The 20,478-nt window shown below is 49.5% G+C and overlaps 1 non-coding gene across 1 annotated transcript; it reads left to right on the top strand.

The window, feature by feature from the left end:
* Positions 1 to 1,146: 1,146 nt before the first annotated feature.
* On the top strand, positions 1,147 to 1,336 carry LOC129478213 (U2 spliceosomal RNA). The gene has a single exon (XR_008656357.1). It is a non-coding gene; the product is annotated as a U2 spliceosomal RNA (small nuclear RNA).
* Positions 1,337 to 20,478: the final 19,142 nt, after the last annotated feature.

Below are 20,478 nucleotides of genomic sequence, written 5' to 3'. Positions count from 1 at the left end.
AGCCCAAATGGGACATAAAATAGGAACCTCAGAGGAATCTGAATAAATGAGCTGCCAGACAAACCTCTTGCCCTTGGAGACAGCTCACTTTCATCCTCAAAGACTCATGTCTCCAAGACAAGACAGAGGTCCTTGGACTTTCTCCTCACCTCTAAGATGACAAAACCCTATTTGTTGGGCCCTCTACTGCCTCCTGGCCCACCCCCATGTGATTGGGTACTCATTCTCTAATGTGGTGACATCCCAGCTTCAATAAGATGCTGGTGATGATCGACATTATTTATAATCATGAAAAGGAAAGGGACAGGAGCAGAGAAAACTCCAGTGAATCATTCGGAAATCAGTTATCAGGATCTTTGCAAGAGTCTTGGATTTTAATTTATTTTCTTTTATTTATTGCAATTGATTGATCTACTTCTGTTTTGCTGAAATGACTAAGCCTAGGAAGAGTTTGCTTAGGTTCTAGCACTGATGGCCAAAGAGGAAATGTACCAGAAAGAGCATGGAAAAGCCCCAGACTCTACATCCCCTCTTGGGATCCTTCTGGGGTCAATGGCCTGAGTACCTGGGGCTTCTGCTTTATGGCATGGTCCCCCGGGGAGGAACCCAGGAGGTCTTGGGGATGCCTAGGTATTCCTTGGGAGAGGAGCTTCACATATCCTGGTGGAGTTATTAACACACATGGATTAAATCACTGGGACCAGAGTTCATCTTCCTGATATCAAGGCTAAGTAGGGCCAAGGGAGTGTGTAGATTCTCCATGCCACGTGTCTCCATGAAGAGGATCACCCTTGCCTGGAGACAGGAGAATGGCAGAGATGAACTTTCAGTGATCTTTTCTAGGACCCTGAGATTTTAGGAGCTTTTGTAGAATTCCTGAACTCTTAGCTGGTGACTGAGTAGAGGAGCTAAGTTCCACTCCAGAGCTCCAGAGTGAAAGGTGTGCCTTAAAGAGGGGAAAAGGGAATCAATTTTCCCCAGAAGCCCCAGTACAGGCTTGTTGTGAGGATCAAAAAAGCAGGAGGGTATGTCATGAGGTCCCCAGATGCATGCGTGATGCTGCTACTACAGGGGTCAGCTGTGCAGAGCACCTCCACCCCCACCATTTCCATTCGCACCCTTTGGGTTCTATAGAGTTCCACTCCTATCACCTCTCGGTCTTTTGGCTAAGATCAAATGTAGTATGTTTTTACCAGCTTAACATCTGATACATCCTCTATCTGAGAACAATATATTAAATCGGTTTTTTGAGCAGAGAGGTGGAAAAGGAGCTTGCTCCATCCACTCCTATGCATCAACTTGGTATTGCAGGACCTCCAGGAATGGTGCATCACCAGGGGGCAAGAGAGAGTTCCACTCCCAGAGAGAGGGGTGAGGGGATGAGATGGTGTGAGTAGCAGACTTGGGTGCCAGTGAACAAACAAGGAAGAGGAGGCAACAGGTGGGAGGCTGGCAGGAGGTGGACAGGAAGGCAGGCTGCCTGGAGATGGGCCACTCCCTTGTGAGTGTCCTTGTGCTTTGCTTACGAAGCTGTACTCATTTGGGGCATGGTATTGGCTCTGCACATCCTCATGGGTCAGTGTATCTGCACGTGTGGTATCTCTCTACTCTGTGACAATGCTTGGTGACCACGTGGCTGAGGATATCTGTGTGAAGAACAAGAAACTAGGGGGTTGCCCACAGGGCACTTGGGTGTTTGGTTTGATGAGCACAGTGTTTAAAACAAACATGAAATTGAATACCTTTAGGAAAACGTGTGCTTCTCAGGTGCAGCCATAGACCCTGCCACTCTATTGCATTTCACTACTTGCGTCACTTATATAATCTGCCTAGCACTAAAGTCTTGACTCTGATCTCTTGAAGAAAAGGAAATAGGCCCCTATTTGCCCATCACTTGGCTTCTGAATCATTAGCTTCCCTCAGAGATAATGGCTGGGGTCCAGCCACCAGCTTCTCTGGGACTAAAGGGTACTGGAAGCCACTTTTTTTTCTTGAGTCAAAGACATCTGTACAAGGGAAGCAAACAAGTCCCAACCTTCTACGAGAGAGGGGTCCAAGATCATACTGTGATACTAGACTCCAGGTTGCCTCCGTGGGACTCCAAAACCTCTATTTTGAACACTGCCTCTTGCCTTCATCAAGTGAGTTTGAGTTGAGGCTGATATATGAGAGCTAGAAGGAGAACAAGCCCGCAGACCCTGAGGGACACACTTGTTTCCAACTGGTGTGTCCTAGACATGGGCCTCTGCCAGAGGATGGAAAGGGATTTGGCCTGACATGCTGCTGGGATGGGCGTTGGGTAGACTGCTTGCTCAGTCCATTGTGTAGCCTCTCAGGTAGGCAGAGCCTTCCTTCCTGACCAGCGTCATATCACCACCCTGCCCCATCCCCCATCTCCCTGGGAGAAAAGGAAGTTTGGAGGCCCAAAGGAGGATCGATTCTATTTTGTTTTGGAAGCTTGGAAGAGTAGCTGGAAACATGTGGGGCTTGGTTTGAGGCTGGGAACAGGGCTGGCTCTTAGTACCTGCTTCATCCTTGCAATCAGCTTTCCAGAACTTCAGTGGAGCTTATAGGGTCAGGCTCTACCACAGGGGACCCATACTGAGATCATATCTATCCCTGGGATGCCCCCACACAGGCAGCAGCTTCTAAGACATGAATCTTGATACAAGCCTTTTATTTGGCTTCTAAGAAGCTTAGGATGGCAATGGGAATGTAAGAAAGGGTGAACTTTGTAAGGGAGCTGATCTTTTATAGCTGCTGTTTACTGAGTGTTAGATTTTGGGTTTTTTTTTTTAAGTTTCTTTGGTCATTTATTTTGTGTCAGACAGTGAACTGAGCCTTTTACTTACTTTATTTCATTAAATGTTTATAACCATCTGGTGAGGTAGGTGGTATTATCTCCTATTGCTCAGATAAGGAGATTGAGAATCTAAGAGGTTAAAAACCAGTCCAAAACAACACAGCTATTAACTGGGGAATCTAGCTGTTTCCACTCAAGGGCACTCCTTTCCTCAATCAATACAGAACCTGAGGTCAATGGGCAAGGTGGGGGTAGGGTAGGGTTACCAGATTTAGCAAATAAAAATACAGGATGCCCAATTAAATTTGAATTTCAGACAAAGAGCAAACAGTTAAGTATATCCCAAATAGTGCATGGGATATACTTATACTAAAAATTTATTATCTGTCTGAAATTCAAATTTAATCAGGTGTCCTGTATTTTATCTGGCACTTCTTGGCGGGAAGTGGGGTGACAGCCTGGCCCAGCTCTACCCCCGTTTCCTAAGGAAGTCCTGAGGGGTACAGGCCTCAAGTAAGGGATGGTCTGAGCTCAATTAGATTGTGCAGGCTGTGCTGACAGCCCTTTTCTCCCTTCCTGAGTGTGGCTAGGAAGAGGCAGGGCTTGGAGTCTGGGCTACGCTGTCCAGCCTCCCAGGCTCTGTGCTGAGGACGTCAGAGATCACACCCATTTACCAATCAAAAGGGATTTTTCATCCCAGTACTAGGCTGCTCAACACACCAAGCAAACCACAAGTGGTGCACCAGCACAGCAGGGATCTCCGAAAAAGAAATGAAAAATTAAAGAAAAAAATCAAGACATTTGGCTAGGCGCGATGGCTCACACCTGTAATCCGAACACTTTGGGAGGCTGAGGCCAGCGCATCATCTGAGGTCAGGAGATCCGTCTCTGCTAAAAATACAAAATTAGCCGGGTGTGGTGGCGTACGCCTTTAATCTCAGCTAATCAGGAGGCTGAGGCAGGAGAATCACTTGAACCCGGGAGGCGGAGGTTGCAGTGAGCCGAGGTCTATTACATTCCAGCCTGGGCAAAAAGAGCGATACTCCATCACAAAAAAAAAAAAAAAAAAAGCGTCAAGCTGTCCGCCTGGGAAAGAATGAAACCTTCCTGTCATTCATTGTACGATTGAGCACTGAATTAGACCGTGCGGATGAGGGTGGAGTCAGTCGGGTCAAGGTTTAGAAAGGTCTGGCCCAGGCCGGGCGCGGTGGCTCACGCTTGTAATCCCAGCACTTTGGGAGGCCGAGGTGGGCGGATCACGAGGTCAGGAGATCGAGACCACGGTGAAACCCCGTCTCTACTAAAAATACAAAAAGCTAGCCGGGCGTGGTGGCGGGCGCCTGTAGTCCCAGCTACTCGGAGAGGCTGAGGCAGGAGAATGGAGTGAACCCGGGAGGCGGAGCTTGCAGTGAGCCGAGATTACGCCACTGCACTCCAGCCTGGGCGACAGAGCGAGACTCCGTCTCAAAGAATAAATAAATAAATAAAATAAAATAAGAAAGGTCTAGCCCAGCCCTGCCTTTGGGGCACCAGCTTCTCTTTTCCCTTCCGGGGAGTCTAACTCTGGGCGGGCCTGAGAGGGGGCAGATGGTGGGAGGGGCTCCTTCTGACCCCTAAGTCCCCAAGCTCTCCAGCCCCCTGCTGCCCCACCCGCCTCAGGCCTCGGGCTGGGCCCGGGCCCCAGGCGCTGTCCCGGCTCCATCTCTGGTTCCTGGCCTCCGTTCTCCGCAGCTGAGCCCCGCTCGGCTCCACGCCAGGCTCTATCTCCTGCTCCATCGCTGGCTCCCGATCCGGCTCCCGTTCCCACTCCCGGCCCGGTGTGCTCAGCTTGCTCGGGGCGTCTCCCTACCGAAGAATTATGTTGCATAAAGCAGCCGCCACCATCTTGAACTGGCAGTGAACTTTGCTTTCTACATATAAATACAGATAGCAATCACACCCCAATCAGCGCAGGGGCTTCAGGGCATCATCTCAGCAACTCTAACTTTCCCATTACGATAATGTGATTTTCACTCAGTCTATAATATCATCAGCCATGAATAAAGCAACTGGCTCTTTCTGTCTCTCTCTCTCTCTCCTCCCCCCTTTCTCTGCCTCTCTCCCACCCACCTCAGTCTTTCTTTTCCTCCTTCACACCCTCCTTTTCTGTCTCTCTGCAACCCCTCCTGGTGATCTCTGAGTCTCTGAGCACCTCTGCCTTCCTCTCCCACTGCCTCTTTCTCCCCCTCATCCTCTGGGACTCACATTCTCTAAATACTAATGGCAGGGATTTGCTGTGCCCCATGGCTCAGTTAAGTTCTGCTCCCCAGCTCTGCCATCATCTGCCTTTGCCTGAAGGTGAGAAACTGCGGAGTGGGGGTGGGGTGGCCAGCTAGGCTTTCCGGGAGGGTGAGGAGCAGGGAGGGGACTCTGCTCCTTCGCTTCTCTCTCCCTCTTTCCTTAGGTACCAGGATAGCTCTCTGCAAGGATTCCCACCAGGAATGCCAAAGCCAGAGGCTTAGGGACCAAAGGACTCAGAAGGGAGATCTGAAAAATTCCTGCTTAGGGGCGGGTCCTGGAGGCTCTGATTTTTCTGGGTATTGAGGGACCCAAACTCAACCAGATTCCAAATGCCAGACGATTGGGAGTAGATACAGCTGGTGAGAGGGTACTCTGGAGATGCCTGCAGAGAAGAGAGGAAACTGGCCCAGCCTCCTAGGTACACTTCTGAGTACGGCTGTGTCCTGAGCCTGACGGCAGTCCAGGCTGGAGCTGCCTTTGCCAGGACATGTGACAAAGGCCCGCAGATCCTTGATCAAGGTGTCAGCTACTTTGTCGGAGCTCCTGGAAAGGGCTTCTCTTTCCTTCATGGACATTCTCCAGGTTGGTAGTTGTTCTGGCGGGGGAATTTTCTGTGCCTCTGGTCACTCATGTTTCTATCCCCCCTGAGTTTGTATGCCAGTTCTTTTAAACTAGCATTGGGATCGTGGACAGTGCTCTTAACTTCTCTAAGCCTTAGTGTCCTCATCTATAAAACGGGCATAATAATATACCTACTGAATAAAATAATGTATGTCAAGTGCTTCACACAGTGCTCAGCACATTGTTAAATGTTCAATAAATGTTAGCAATTATTACTATCAGCAATTATTGAATAATCATCTGCTATGTCTGTGACACAGGGCACCATGGAGGTTAGGAGCCTAGGGTTTGGAGACAGATGATCTGAGTTTGAATCCTGACTTAACACTTACTAACTTTGTGGTCTTGGAAAAGTCACAGCCTCTCTGAGACTCAGTTTCCTCATCTGTAACAGGAATAATAATAGTCCCTACTTCATAGAGTTGTTGTGAGGGTTACTCAGGCTCATCTAGTGCTTGGCACAGTGTTGATATGTGACAAGAGCTCTCGAATATTCCCAATTAAGGGTCACTGTGGATCCAGCCATGAGTAAGGCCAACACTGTCCTGGCTGTCCTGTAGACCACACTCTCTCTGTGGGTTATTGTCTGGGCCCCTGACTTTTTCTAAGGCAAGTGTCCATTAATGGCCTTGTCTTTTCACTCCTGTGGAGGATGAGGACTTGCTTCAATTTCCCTGGCTATAAGAACTGCACCTTTTCAGTTGCCCTGCTTTCTGAGGTTGGAGCTAGGACTCCTGCCCAGCCCCTTTCCTGGATGAGGAGAGAAGGTGACCCTTGAATGTGCTCTCTTAGGCAGGGGAGACAAATTAGAATCAGACATTCTCATTCTGTCCATTTCTGTAGCTCTAAGTGTTTGGGGGTCAGTTTGCTTGCTCGCTTTTAGTTTTCTCTTGGTTTCTCTCTGAAGGCTCCTTTGGAGCCACTCCAAGCTGATTTCACGTGAAAGAGGGGAAAGAAGACTCTACTCACCTCAGCTGAGCCAGGAGGGGCCTCAGGAGTATGGCAGTGAGAGCTCCCAGCTCTGGGGCCTAGAGAGCCAGTATCACTGAGGCAGACTCAGGGAGGAAGCTAGGGGTAGAGTGTCTGGCTAGTGGCAGGTTTGGGTCTCTTCCTTAGTAATTAGCCTCTCTCCCCTGGCTCCAAGAGGAAAGAAGCTACCCTTCAAAATCCAGAGCCATAAGCCAACACTTTTTTTTTTCAGATGGTTCTCGCTCTGTCACCCATTCTGGAGTACAGTGGTACCATCTCGGCTCACTGCAACCTCCACCTCCCAGGTTCAAGTGATTCTCCTGCCTCAGCTTCCCGAGTAGCTGGGACTACAAGTTTGTGCCACCGTGCCCAGCTAATTTTTGTATTTTTGGTAGAGACCATGTTTTGCCATGCTGGCCAGGCTGGTCTCGAACTCCTGACCTCAGGTGATCCACCCACCTGGGCCCCCAAAAGTGCTGGGATTACAGGCGTGAGCCACCGTGCCCAGCCAACCAACACATTATTAACCAAGTGCTGTAGCTAAGGGAACTGAACCACCTGTAAACTCATAGGGATTTCCTCCCTATGCCTAACTCCACTGCTCACAGACAGGGTCCATGCCTTCCAGGTGATCATTGCCCAGTACTGGGGGACAGGCATGAGAACATGGAAGGGAAGCACAGAGTGAGAGACACATATAGAGATAACTGCAGGGTGCAGCAGGGCAGAAAAAGAGTGGTCAGTTCAGTCTGAAGAGCCAGGTGACACTTCATAGAGGAGATGGTGCTCCAGCTAACATAAATATGGGCAAAATGGGAGGGCAAAGAGAAGGAAAGGCATTCAAGCAGGGGGAATAGCACATCCAAAAGCCTTAAGGTGTGGAACAGCCTGGCACATCTGGAGAACTCCACTGAAGTACAGAGGAGAGCATAGGGAGGGCACTTTGGGAGAGAGGCCAGCAGAAGGAGAAAGAGAGTAAAGGGCTGTGCCAAGGAGTTACGCTCTCACCTTATGAGCTGGGGGCCACAGAAGGGCGTTCACATGGAGTGATTTGCATTTCAGAAAAATAGCTCTGAGGATGATACAGAGAATGGGGGAAGGGTGCAATCGGGAACATTGGAGATTGGAGACCAGGAGACCAGGGAGGTTTTTTTTTTTCCCCCCAGGCTGGAGTGCAATGGTACAATCTCAGCTCACTGCAACCTCCGCCTCCTGGGTTCAAGATATTCTTCTCCCTCAGCCTCCCAAGTAGCTGGCATTACAGGCGTCCACCACCACACCCAGCTAATTTTTTGTATTTTTAGTAGAAACAGGGTTTCACCATGTTGGCCAGGCTGGTCTCGAACTCCTGACCTCAGGTGGTCCACCTGCCTCAGCCTCCCAGAGTGCTAGGATTACAGGCATAAGCCACTGTGCCTGGCCTTTTTTTTTCTTTTTTTGAGACAGAGTCTCAATCTGTGGCCCAGGCTGGAGTGCAGTGGCACGATCTTGGCTCACTGCAACCTCTGCCTCCTAAGTTCAAATGATTCTCCTGCCTCAGTCTCCTGAGTAGCTGGGATGACAGGTGTGCGCCACTACGCCCGGCTAATTTTTGTATTTTTAGTAGAGATGGGATTTCACCATGTTGGCCAGGCTGGTCTCAAACTCCTGACCTCAGGTGATCCATCCCCCTCAGCCTCCCAAAGTGTTGGGATTGAGCCACCATGCTCGGCCGGGCATGAGCCACCATGCCCACAGACTAGAGAGGGCCTCTGAAAGAATGGACAGGATTTTTTTTTTTTTTTTTGAGAAGGAGTCTCGCTGTGTAACCCAGGCTGGAGTGCAGTGGCGTGATCTCTGCTCACTGCAAGCTCTGCCTCCCGGGTTCACGCCATTCTCCTGCCTCAGCCTCCCGAGTAGCTGGGACTACAGGTGCCCGCCGCCACACCCGGCTAATTTTTTGTATTTTTAGTAGAGACGGGGTTTCACCGTGTTAGCCAGGATGGTCTCGATCTCCTGACCTCCTGATCCACCTGCTTCAGCCTCCCAAAGTGCTGGGATTACAGGCGTGAGCCACCGCGCATGGCAAAGAACGGACAGGATTTTGTGCTTGATTGAATGTGGGAGGTGACTGAGAGGAAGATTCCTAGATGGCCACCAGGTTCCTGCCTTGGGTGAACGGTGGGATGATGACAAAGATGGAGAGTAGAAGCGATGGAATAGACTTGGGGAGAGTGCAAAAATACTAAGATCTGATTGAGACACATACTTTGAGAGTCTGGGGTATGTCTCAATAAAGATATCCAGGAGATTAAGAGAATTGAAGAACTTTATCTCCATACATCTGGAGTCTGGTAGGGAGTTGGAAATACATGTATGGCATTCAAAAGAGTTTTGGGCTGGGTGCAGTGGCTCATGCCTGTAATCCCAGCACTTTGGGAGGCCAAGGCGAGTGGATCACTTGAAGTCAGGAGTTCAAGACTAGCCTGGCCAACATAGTGAAACTCTGTCTCTATTAAAAATACAAAAAAAAAAAAAATTAGCCAAGTGTGGTGGTGCGTGCCTGTAGTTCCAGCTACTGGGGAGGCTGAGGCAGGAGAATCGCTTGAACCCGGGAGGCAGAGGTTGCAGTGAGCCGAGATCGCGCCACTGCACTCCAGCCTGGGTGGCAGAGTGAGACTCTGTCTCAAAAAAAAACAACAAAAAAAGAGTTTTGTCAGAGTATGTGGATTTGAGGGTTACTAGCATATAGATGGTAATTAAAGCTGTGGGAACAAGGTTATTTACTTGGGAAAGACAAGTTTGAAGAGGCCCAAGAGTGGAGTGTTAGGGAATGTCCACATTTAAAAGAGTGATTCTCAACCTTGGTAGCACATTTGGATGAAATGGGGAGCTTGAAAAACACCAGTGTCAGCCAGGCACGGTGGCTCATGCCTGTAATCCCAGCACTTTGGGAGGCTGAGGCGGGTGGATCACGAGGTCAGGAGATCGAGACCATCCTGGCTGACACGGTGAAACCCCATCTCTACTAAAAATACCAAAAAATTAGCCGGGTGTGGTGGCAGGCGCCTATAGCCCCAGCCACTCAGGAGGCTGAGGCAGGAGAATGGCGTGAACCCGGGAGGCAGAGCTTGCAGTGAGCCTAGATGGCACCACTGCACTCCAGCCTGGGTGACTGAGCGAGACTCCGTCTCAGAAAAAAAAAAAGAAAAACACCAGTGTCTGGGCCCCTCCCCAGGCCAGCTAAATCTGAATCTCTGGGAGTGAGCTGTAAAAGTCCTTCAGGTGATTCTAATATGGCATTGGGGTTGAGAATCAAAGACTTGGAGGGAGGCAGGGCGCGGTGGCTCACGCCAGTAATCCCAACACTTTGGGAAGCCAAGGCGGGCAGATCACTTGAGCCCAGGAGTTCGAGACCAGCCTGAGCAACATGTTGTAAACACCCCCCCCGCCCACCAAAAATAAAAAATAAAAATAAAAATAAAAAAATTAGCCAGGTGTGGTGCTGCATGCCTATAGTTCCAGCTACTGGGGAGGCTGAGGTGTGAGAATCACTTGAACCTGGGAGGCGGAAGTTGCAGTGAGCCAAGATCTCACCACTGCATTCCAGCCTGGGCAACAGAGAAAGACCCTGCCTCAAAAAAATGAAGAAAAAAAGAAAAAAGAAAAAGGCTTGGAGGGAGGGCAGAGGACCCAGGCTAGCAAAGAAAACCGAGAAGGAATGTTCAGGAAGATAGGAAGAGAAACAGGAAAGAGGGGTGTTGTGGAGTAAAGAGAGGACAAAGTTTCAAGAAGGGAGAGTTCAAAAGCATCAAATGATGGAGAATAATAGTAGTTAACACCTACCTAGTACTTATCCTGGCTTTATGTGAATTCACTGAGTCTTCCTGAGACCCTATGAGGCAAGTATTATTATCATTGCCATTTTGAACATAATAAAACTGAGGCACAGGTACTTGCCCTAACTCATACAACTAGTAAGCAGAAACCAGGCTTCAAGCCCAGGCAGGCCACTACCAAATGTGTGCTACACCACCTGTCTTGCAGAGGGCCAAGTGACATGCATACCGTTCCTGCTTTTTAGCAGTTAGGTGGTCAGTGTAGCCTTCCAACGGCCCAGCTCTCTTCTCCTTTTCTCTTCTTTTCTCCTTTTCTCTTCTCTTCTTCCTTCCTTCCCTCCCTCCCTCCCTCCCTCCCTCCCTTCCTTCCTTCCTTCCTTCCTTCCTTCCTTCCTTCCTTCCTTCCTTCCTTCCGTCTAGGCCCCTAAGGCAGCTTTCTTCACCTCCCTGGCCTTCTCCTGGTGACTGGGCTAAGTGGAGCTGGTTCTTCTCCCTTACTGTTGGAGGGACAACAAAGTCCACCCTTAGGAGACGGCCACAGTGAGCCTGCATTCATCAGCCTGAGTGAGCAAGCACCCTTTGAAGTCTCCAGAGTCTAGGAGGGTGGGGAGTTGGGAGGGGTGTGCAGAGGGAAGATGATCTGATCCTCCTGGGAAGTTAAGTCTCCTGAGAAGTGATGCAGGGAGACTTCGAGAGGAAAGAGACTGGAAGCCACATTCACAGTAGAGGTGATGTGAGTGCGGCCTCCAGGCCCCAGAGCAGTGGTTCTCAACCAGCCTGCCTGTTAGAATTAAGGAGAGGGGAGTGTTAAAAATATACCAAAAGTGCCACCTCCAGAATAATTGGATCAGAATCTCTGGGAGTGGAGCCCAGGCACTGATGGGTTTTAAAAGTTCCCCAGCTGATTCTAATATGTAGCCAGCGCTGAGAACAGCAGCCTGGAGAAAAGAGCTCGGTTCCACACTCCAGCTTTATCACTTCCTAGCTGGGTGGTCTTGGGCAACCCATCAGACGTCTTTTAGCCTCTCTTACTCATTTCTGGAAAATGGGCATAGCAATGTCCACCATGCCTACCTTAAACAGATTGTTATGATGCTGAGGTAGACTTGGATGTGATATACTTTGTTAATTATGTAGGGTACTATGTGAAAGTAAGGTAGAATTAACTCAGACAGACAAAAGGACAAATAAGCACTTGTGTTCATTTTGCACAGGTAGATGCACTTGAGTGAGTATACACACACACACACACACACACACACACACACCTCACACAGAGCTGCTGGTTGGATTTTGAAAGCAGAACTGTGGTTTTCTAGTCATGGTCTTTTATGTTTTTAGCCTTCAGAATATGCCATTAAAATATGGAAAGATGATCTGGGGTGTGTGTGTGTGTGTGTGTGTGTGTGTGTGTGTGTTTAAATGATTGTTAAAGTGCAGCATCATCTGAGTCTGCCTGTCAGCCTATCAGAAACGTCATCTATAACCTTCACTGTTTGCAGTTTAATCTCCCCTGCCTCCCCGCGGGCCCTGTTCTGACATTTTAAACCCCATAAATGACAGTAGTGCTCTAAGCCATTTTGAAAAAAGCCAAGCATTTGGAAAAAACGTACATAGAGACATCCCCCTAAATTCCTCTTCCCCTGAACACATGCTCACTCATGCTCATAAGTCGAATCACACACACATTCACACCCCTGCACTGGCCAATTTCAGAGAAGTCACAGATACTGGTACTAGCCAACAAAGTGCACATGTGATGGCAGGACACAGGTGTGTGGAAGCATGGCTGTGTGTCTGGCTTGTGCATGAACTCCAGTGGACACACAGCAGGGACACCTTTCTTCTCTCATTCTCAAGTTCCAACCATTCTTCTGCTCCTTGGCTTTGAAAGGGAAGGAAAGGATCCAGCATCCTTGGAAGGCTGGCACTGGGAGCTGTTTCCTGTAATTTGGACTTAGAAACCAATAGGGGCCGGGCCCGGTGGCTCATGCCTGTAATCCCAGCACTTTGGGAGGCCGGGGTGGGTGGATCATTTGAGGTCAGGAGTTTGAGACCAGCCTGGCCAAGATGGTGAAACCCCGTCTCTACTAAAAATACAAAAATTAGCCAGGAGGTAGTGGTGTGCACCTGTAATCCCAGCTACTCGGGAGGCTGAGGCAGGAGAATCGCTTGAGCCTGGGAGGTGCAGGTTGCAGTGAGCCAAGATTGTGCCACTGCACTCCAGTCTGGGCAGCAGAGTGAGAAGACCCTGTCTCAAAAAAAAAAAAAAAAAAAAAAAGAAAAAAAGAAACCAATGGGGTGACAAGGGAGCTTGAAGAGCCCCAAATCTTGGGGTTTAGTGCCAAGTAAGGATGTGCATTAACAGGATCAAGGTTCTCAACTCTTGGAAAGCCCATGAGTAGAAGGGATAACATGCAAGTTGCACCCCACCTACCAAACCAGTGAGCTCTCAACGTTTGGAGAACCAGAATGCAAGAAGAAAATTGAGAGATACTTAGTCATGGGATGAACACGTGAGTGTAGAAGAAGGTGGTGTAAGAGGTTAATTGTGAGCTCTGTAAGAATAGGGCCCTGCCAACTCCTGGATATATCCCTAGAGTCTGGCACAGGGTCTACAACATAGCAGAGGCTTACAAGTACTTGCTGAATGAATGACAAAGAATCTGAAGCTCTTGATGGCAGGGCTGGCTTCTGTGGCTCTCCCTCCCACTAGCTCAAGTCATCATGTACTTTAAGGAACTTGTTTCCAAGGCAACCAATTAGAGTCAGAAAGTGAGGGCTGTGACGTCAGGCAAGGATAGGGGGTGGGTGGAGAAACTGCCATCCCCCATATCCCTAGCTCCCAGCTCAGTCTCTGCAGCCTTGAAGGGAACACTTCTGAAAAGAGGAAAAGACATAGGGCATTGCCCTCCTGAGAGTACATTTCTGGGTCAGGGCCCAGGAATAGGGACTGTGTTGGAGGTCTGATTCATCTGGCAGTGTCCCTACCTGCCATCCCATTCCAAAATGCTGATAAGCCTGTGGGTCCAGCAGTGAGACAGTGTAGGCATACTAGAAGGGTAACAGTAGTTGGGGACCACTGCCCATGCTCCTCCCTATCGCCTAGGAGGGAGAGATCTTAGGCCTTCTTTCTTTGGGGGACCTGTAAACAAGGCCCAGAAGGAAGGAAGTCTTGGCTCAAAGGGGAGGAGATGCTGCTCTCAGGCCTCACTTGAGACCTTTCTGTCTGACCCCTGGAAAGGATGTATGTTTTGGTTTATGAAAGTATACACTTTAAGTAAGAGTAGGAAGCCAACAAGGAATGCATTCGGAGAGTGTAGCAGAGACAATCCAATGGGCGGTAGATCACAGATTCTTTCTTGGAGCGGAGAATGAGATGTGGGTAACAAAACTGCAGCAATTTGAACCCCTAGATCCTTGAGATCATGTTAGGCTTCCCAAGAGACAAGTCTGGGCAATTTGGGAAGGTCATTCTAATCAGAAGATAAAAAGCAGAATGCAAAGGACCTTGTCCTTAGGGTACAATGAGAATACTTCCTGGCCAAACTATGATAAGCCTCCACACCAGCTGGGTAGGCCCTGCTGTGAAGACAATGAAAATGATGGCGCTGACAATGATAAATAGCAGCTATATTTTTCGTGGCACTGTACTTTACCAAATACCTTTATCGTTGTGGTAGCTCTGTTGATAAGTAGGGCAGGAATTGTCCCCAGGTGTGGTTCTGGAAGCAGACTTGGAGATGACAAGTACTGTGCAGAAGCTTCACTGGAGAGTGCTCTGGGAAGGTGCTAGAAGTGCAGGACTGGGCAAGGGAGAAGTGGGGTTGTGCTGCAGTCTCAAAAAAGGCCTTGACTGACCACAGGGGGCTCTGAAGCTGGATGGCCCTTCAGAACCGTCCTGAGTTGGAGAGAGGCAGCTGGGCCTTCACACACCCCTGGTGACCAGTCACTGGATGCAGGCTGCCCCAGAAAAGGGGCATGACCTTAGGCGGGGCAGCACTCTTCAGCAGAGGCAAATCCAAGGAAGGCTGACAGGCAAGGGTGGCAGCTTAGGGGACCGTCCTTCAGTATGGAAGGGGAATGCGGCCTGACACCATGGCACCTACTATAGCAATTACCACTCTCATATTGGAGGTGAGGAAACTGAAGTTTAGAGAAATGTAATGACCTACCATATTATGCAGCTATCATACTGGCAAGGTTGGAGTGTGGCTGTAGCATCATGAAGGGCTTTCAGTGTAAAATTCCTCCAGTATAACCACAGGAGTCAACGGCTGAGGAAACGCCCTCTTCCTGAGCTCCATGCAGGACAGGCATTTGAAGCTGAGGGTGCCCTGAGTGAGGAGCTGGGAGAAGGAACTCGGTGTGCTTTCCCCCGGGCAGAAGAGTCAGGGTGCAGAGACCCTGTGCCAGGCCGTCAGAGGGCCTGCTGAGCTCTGCTGAGGTCCGGGGAGCCTCCTCCCCCGCTGGAAAGTGGAGACTGTGACCTTAATCCTTCCCATCACAGAGGCACAGTGCTGGCTGCTCTAGGCCACGGGAGAAGCTTTCCTGACAGATGTGCCGGATTGACCAAAAGACCAAAAGGGGCTTTGCGGAGATTATGCTGTCCGCTCCATAGTTGGCCCCTAAGCCTCGAGAAATGGAAGCTCAGAGGGCATCCTTGGTGGCTTCTAGAAAGGGCCAGAGCTTTAAGCAGGGGCCCAGCAATGGTCAGCTTCCCTGGCCAGCCCCAGGCTGCCTCCAAAAGGCCTGGCAGAAGGCATTTGCCGAGGGGTCAGCAGAGGTGAGGGAGGGAGTGGACAAGGTGACAGAAGGCGAGAGTCAGTGAGGCAGAGGCCAAGGAACAGGAGGGGCCTGACCCCCTCAGGACCAGCCACCCCCACAGAAACTGACCTGGGGGAGAGAGACCCTTGTCTGGGCTTGTTTTCAGGCTGCCAGGGCCAGGCATCTGGGTCTATTAAGGATTTGGAAGGTCACTGGGAGCGGGGTGTCTGTGTGTGTGTGTGTGTGATGGAACTAGGGTGGAGGCAGTGCCACCATCAGATGTGTGTGGGGAATGGAGTGAAGGGAATCTGCCTGTGTCCACTGCTTTCACACTGGAACCACTGGGTCCACAGCACAGGCTAGGAGCAACTGCCATTCCTGCTTTTTTTTTTTTTTTTTTTGAGGAGTTTCGCTCTTGTTGCCCAGGCTGGAGTGCAATGGCACCATCTCAGTTCACCGCAACCTCCACCTCCCAGGTTCAAGTGATTCTCCTGCCTCAGCCTCCTGAGTAGGTGGGATTACAGGCATGCGCCACCACGCGAGGCTAATTTTGTATTTTTAGTAGAGACGGGGTTTCTCCATGTTGGTCAGGCTGGTCTCGAACTCCCGACCTCAGGTGATCTGCCCACCTTAGCCTCCCAAAGTGCTGGGATTACAGGCGTGAGCCACCGTGCCCGGCCTCCTGATCTTTTTATTCTCAACTCTCGCTGACTAGGAGATGAGAAAGGAAGCCTGAGCTGTCACAAGTAAAGGACCCAGACATGCAAGAGGCAAAGGAACAGGAACATGACAGCTCTAGAGTCTCTACAGGCAGATTCACAGGAATAGACCAGCCCCTGCTCACAGGAACACAGGGTCCTTCTTGCCCTTTTCTGGGGCAGAAGAGTGAGTGGCTACAGCCTCTGTCTCGGAGACCCCTATCAGAAAGGGATTGCTTTAGGTGGTGTTTTTTTCACTCTGCTACCTTCCTCCCCACCCCACCCCATTTCCCTTCATGACCTTGTGACTCCATTAGGTCTTTCTTCTTGATTCAAGAAAAAGCCAGGCGGGGAGGGCTGGGGACCAGGGTGGGAGGCAAGGCGGGCAGAGAGGCTGAGCCAATTGCGGCGTCTGCAAGGTGCAAAGCAATCAGCGGAGCCGCTGGTGAGCGGGGTCACTCAGTAGTGTGCACATCAGGGTGAAATCCTTTCAGCTCTTCGCCAAACCCCTAGTGAAAGACAATCAGGCTCGCTGTCACCGAGCTAATTCTGTCTATATAAAAGCAGTAATGAAATTCACGGCAGGATTACCCTCTCCATCCAATGGGCCAGCGTCGTGGTGACATATCTCTCTTATTGCCCGAATGTAACACACCATCTAATTTACGTCGTGTAGCGAGCAGGAATGAAATGTTCATAAAGAATTGCTGCATCTCGTCACCTTAACTGCGGCCCGGGGCTCTGAGGCATCTGTCAGGGAGAGGAGCGGGAGGAGGGAGGGCAGGCGGGGCTCAGGGAGTAGCAGCCGGGGGCAGGGGTTTCTGTGGGGTTGTTGTTTTTTAATAGGGTGAAGTGGAGTCAGAGGGAGGTAGGGGCTGGGCAGGGGTCAGGAGGAGAGAGAGTAAGGGAGGGGCACAGAGGGCTTTGGGGAGGTGAGGATGAATAAGAGTAGGTTGAAGTGGTCTGGAGGGAATGTTTGGAAGTCTGCGGGTTTGGGTGAGTTTGGGAGGATGAATGTGAGTGCCTAAGTGGCCAGGGGTTGGTTGGGGAAATGGCCCTCTGGGTGCATCCCAGTTACTGCAGGGCCCCTAACAGTCTCTTCCATCCTCTGGAAGTAGAAACCCAGCCACCTCTGAAGACTATCAGAACAAAACTCTCCAGTGAACAAGAAAGAAGCCCTTTTATAAAAGTGAATAAGGAGCAGACAGACACGAGGGGCAAGTTTCATAAACCTAGGAGTTCTCCATGGCTACTCCCCCACCCTCAACAATTGCATGACCCAACCAGCCATCCGCAAGCCCTTTCGATGCCACTTGAAAATGTTCTTCTCTTCCACTCTTTACTCTCCACCCATCAGCACCCTGCCCCCATCCCAGCCCAAAGTCATTGCCATCTGTTGCCTAGATACCTCAGTACCCTCCTGACTGATTGCTCCATGAGCCCTCTTGCCCCCTCTGGGCCCTCTTGCTCCCTCTACTCAGCCAGGTAGTGATCATGTCATCACTACCATCTCTTAGGTTAAAACCCTGCAATGGTGCCCCCTTGCTCTTAGGGGATACCATTGCAGGATGTCCCCTAAGACCCTACCTCTTCAGCTTCTTTGTCCCATGCTCCCAGTCACAACAGTGCTCCAGCCATATTGGCCTTTTCCCATAGTCCGAATAAGGTGCTGTGTTCTAAGAAGCCATGGGGGCTGTGCACACGCCTTTCCTGCTCTTTGGAAGACTCCCCTTGGCAGCGGCAGCATCACCAGACCCCGTCCAGCATGGTCTTAACTACTACTCCCACTTCAGATGCCAGCTGAAGCCTTGCATCTCAGGGGAAGCCTTCTGTGACTACTCACTCACGTAGCTCTCTCCTCTTTTATACACTTTCTTGGCATCATTTACTTCTTTTTGTGACTGTTTCATTATAGCCTGGATTCTCCCACTGGACTCTGCACTCCATGAGGGCAGGGACCATGCCTCTTTTACTCACCATTATATCCCCAGCCCCTGGCACAGTACCTGGGGACATTGTAGGTGCTAAATAAATACTTGTTGATGGGCTGGGCGCGGTGGCTCTCGCCTGTAATCCCAGCACTTTGGGAGGCCAAGGCAGGCAGATCACGAGGTCAGGAGATCGAGACCATCCTGGCTAACATGGTAAAACCCCATCTCTATTAAAAAATACAAAAAAATTAGCTGGGCAAGGTGGCGGGTGCCTGTAGTCCCAGCTACTCGGGAGGCTGAGACAGGAGAATGGTGTGAACCTGGGAGGCAGAGCTTGCAGTGAGCTGAGATTGTGCCACTGCACTCCAGCCTGGGTGACAGAGCGAAGACTCCACCTCCAAATAAATAAATAAATAAATAAATAAATACTTGTTGATGCTATGTGGAAGCAGCTGATGGGAAAAAAAAATGTGTTGAATGAAGAAATTAGGGGCATGCACAACCATTACAAGGCAAGAAACTTCCTTCCTTCCTTCCTTCCTTCCTTCCTTCCTTCCTTCTTTCCTTCCTTCCCACAAACATCTACTGAATGCCTTCTGAGTGCCAGGCACTATCAGAGGCACTGTGGCTACAGTGCTAAACAAGTGAAGACACAGTCCCTGCCCATGAGGAGCTCATGAGGGGAGGGAGACAGACAGCCGTGGGGCTAAACCTGTCCTGTGCTGCCTTACTCCAGAGAAGAGCCACATCCTTGCCCACTGGCATAGTCACCTACAAAATGTGGCTGATTCTCTGGGGCCATAGAGAATTCTCCTTGAACTTCCCCAATACATAGCTTAGCTACTTGTGGGGTAAAAATACCAACAGATGAAAGAAACTTTGTTGAAGAGCGATAACCAGATTTCTCCTCCTAGTGAAGCATTTAGTGAGTATCTACTATGTGCTGAGCACCTCATCTCATGTCATTCTCACAACAACTGTGATATCTAGGTATATTATTTTTGTTTTAGCGATGAGGAAACTGAAGCTGAGTTTAAATAGCTTGCCCCCCAAAAGGTCACACACCTGGCATACAATGGATACTTGTTAAATATTTATTGAGTGAATGAATGAATGAGAAGCTAATAAGCAGAAAGGCCAGGACTCAAGCCTAGACTTTTTGGCTCCAAAGCCCTTATCTCTTTCTACTCTTTATTCCAAGCAATTAGTTTTGAACTCTCAGAGTCAGTATTAGAAAAATAATCTGATGTTGGGCTCTGAATCTGTGCTTTCTCTGATCTGGGATCCACAGCCTTCCCACAGCTGCACATGGCACCTCAGACACCAGGCCTGGCCAGGGCAGGAAGTTTAGGTCTAGAGAAGACCAGAACTTAAGCCCTCTGGAAGATGTCCATAGATGAACCCTTCCCCATCCTGTCCAGTCTTCCTTCAATGTCCCAAACTTGGGTTAACTTATCAAAAGGACTGAGCAAGACACTTGTCTGGGAGATGGAACATTACTCCTGCATGGGTAGAATCAACCCACGTCCCTTGTGCCCAAGCTATGTGACTGTTTCTCATTAACTCAGAGATGTTTACTCACCAGATGATACATAGTTGTGTGTGCATGTTCTGTGTAGACATGTGTTCATGCATATATACATATGTGTTAGTAAATCCATCCTTTCATTAGTTCTCCTGTAGTTCAATGGTATCTACTATCTGTGTATGCAGACCCCATGTCTGCACCCTGAGGTTCCCTCCCCACAGACATCTATGGACAGGTGTTCCTGGACCTGCCTTTTCTCTTTGCTTCTGTCCTCCACTCCTAGAAACTGTATGTGACCTTCCAGCTAATGCTCACGGGCCATAGAGTGGGATACAGTGCTATTTGCTTCCTCTTATTTTGAGGAAAGTTCTACTCCCTGGCAGTAGTTAACTTTTTCTTTATCAAAATGCTAATGCATAGATGTATCATCAAAGAAATAATATATGCCTGGCACACAGTAACCTCTCAATTCACGTTAGCTATTAACATTATTATAGCTCATTTGTCCTCCCTGACCAGAGGGCGTCCCTCCTTCTATCATAGCCTTGCTATGTCTGGAAGTACAACTACCTATATCTACACCTGCCAGGGAGCTATGTGAGGCTTGGTGCGCTTGTAAAGGTCTCCTCTGGTTAGATGGCTCCCAGCCATTGTCATCCATATCTCTCAGTAGGATGAAAATCTCACACATCCCTGGCAGGCAGGACTCACTCATATTTTTTAAAGTCTCTATAAAATAAGTCTCAGGGGTTTCTCTAGACATTGTATCTAAAACCTTAAATTTCTAAGACACAAATTGTTTCCTAAACCCATCCTTCTGCAGCTGACATTTTTTCTAGGTGAGACCTGAGACCAGACACACTGGCCAATGCCTACCAGAGAAGTATAGTTTCAGTCATGACACTTTGATATGGTTTGGCTGTGTCCTCATTCAAATCGCAACTTGAATTGTATCTCCCAGAATTCCCACGTGTTGTGGGAGAGACCCAGGGGGAGGTAACTGCATCATGGGGGCCGATCTTTCCCATGCTATTCTCATGATAGTGGATAAGTCTCACGAGAT

This window comes from Symphalangus syndactylus, chromosome 2 (genome assembly GCF_028878055.3).
Source record: "Symphalangus syndactylus isolate Jambi chromosome 2, NHGRI_mSymSyn1-v2.1_pri, whole genome shotgun sequence".
In the NCBI taxonomy this organism is placed as follows: Eukaryota; Metazoa; Chordata; class Mammalia; order Primates; family Hylobatidae; genus Symphalangus; species Symphalangus syndactylus.
The sequence above is the reverse complement of the archived record's forward strand: the minus strand, read 5'-3'. Positions and strand labels throughout refer to the sequence as shown.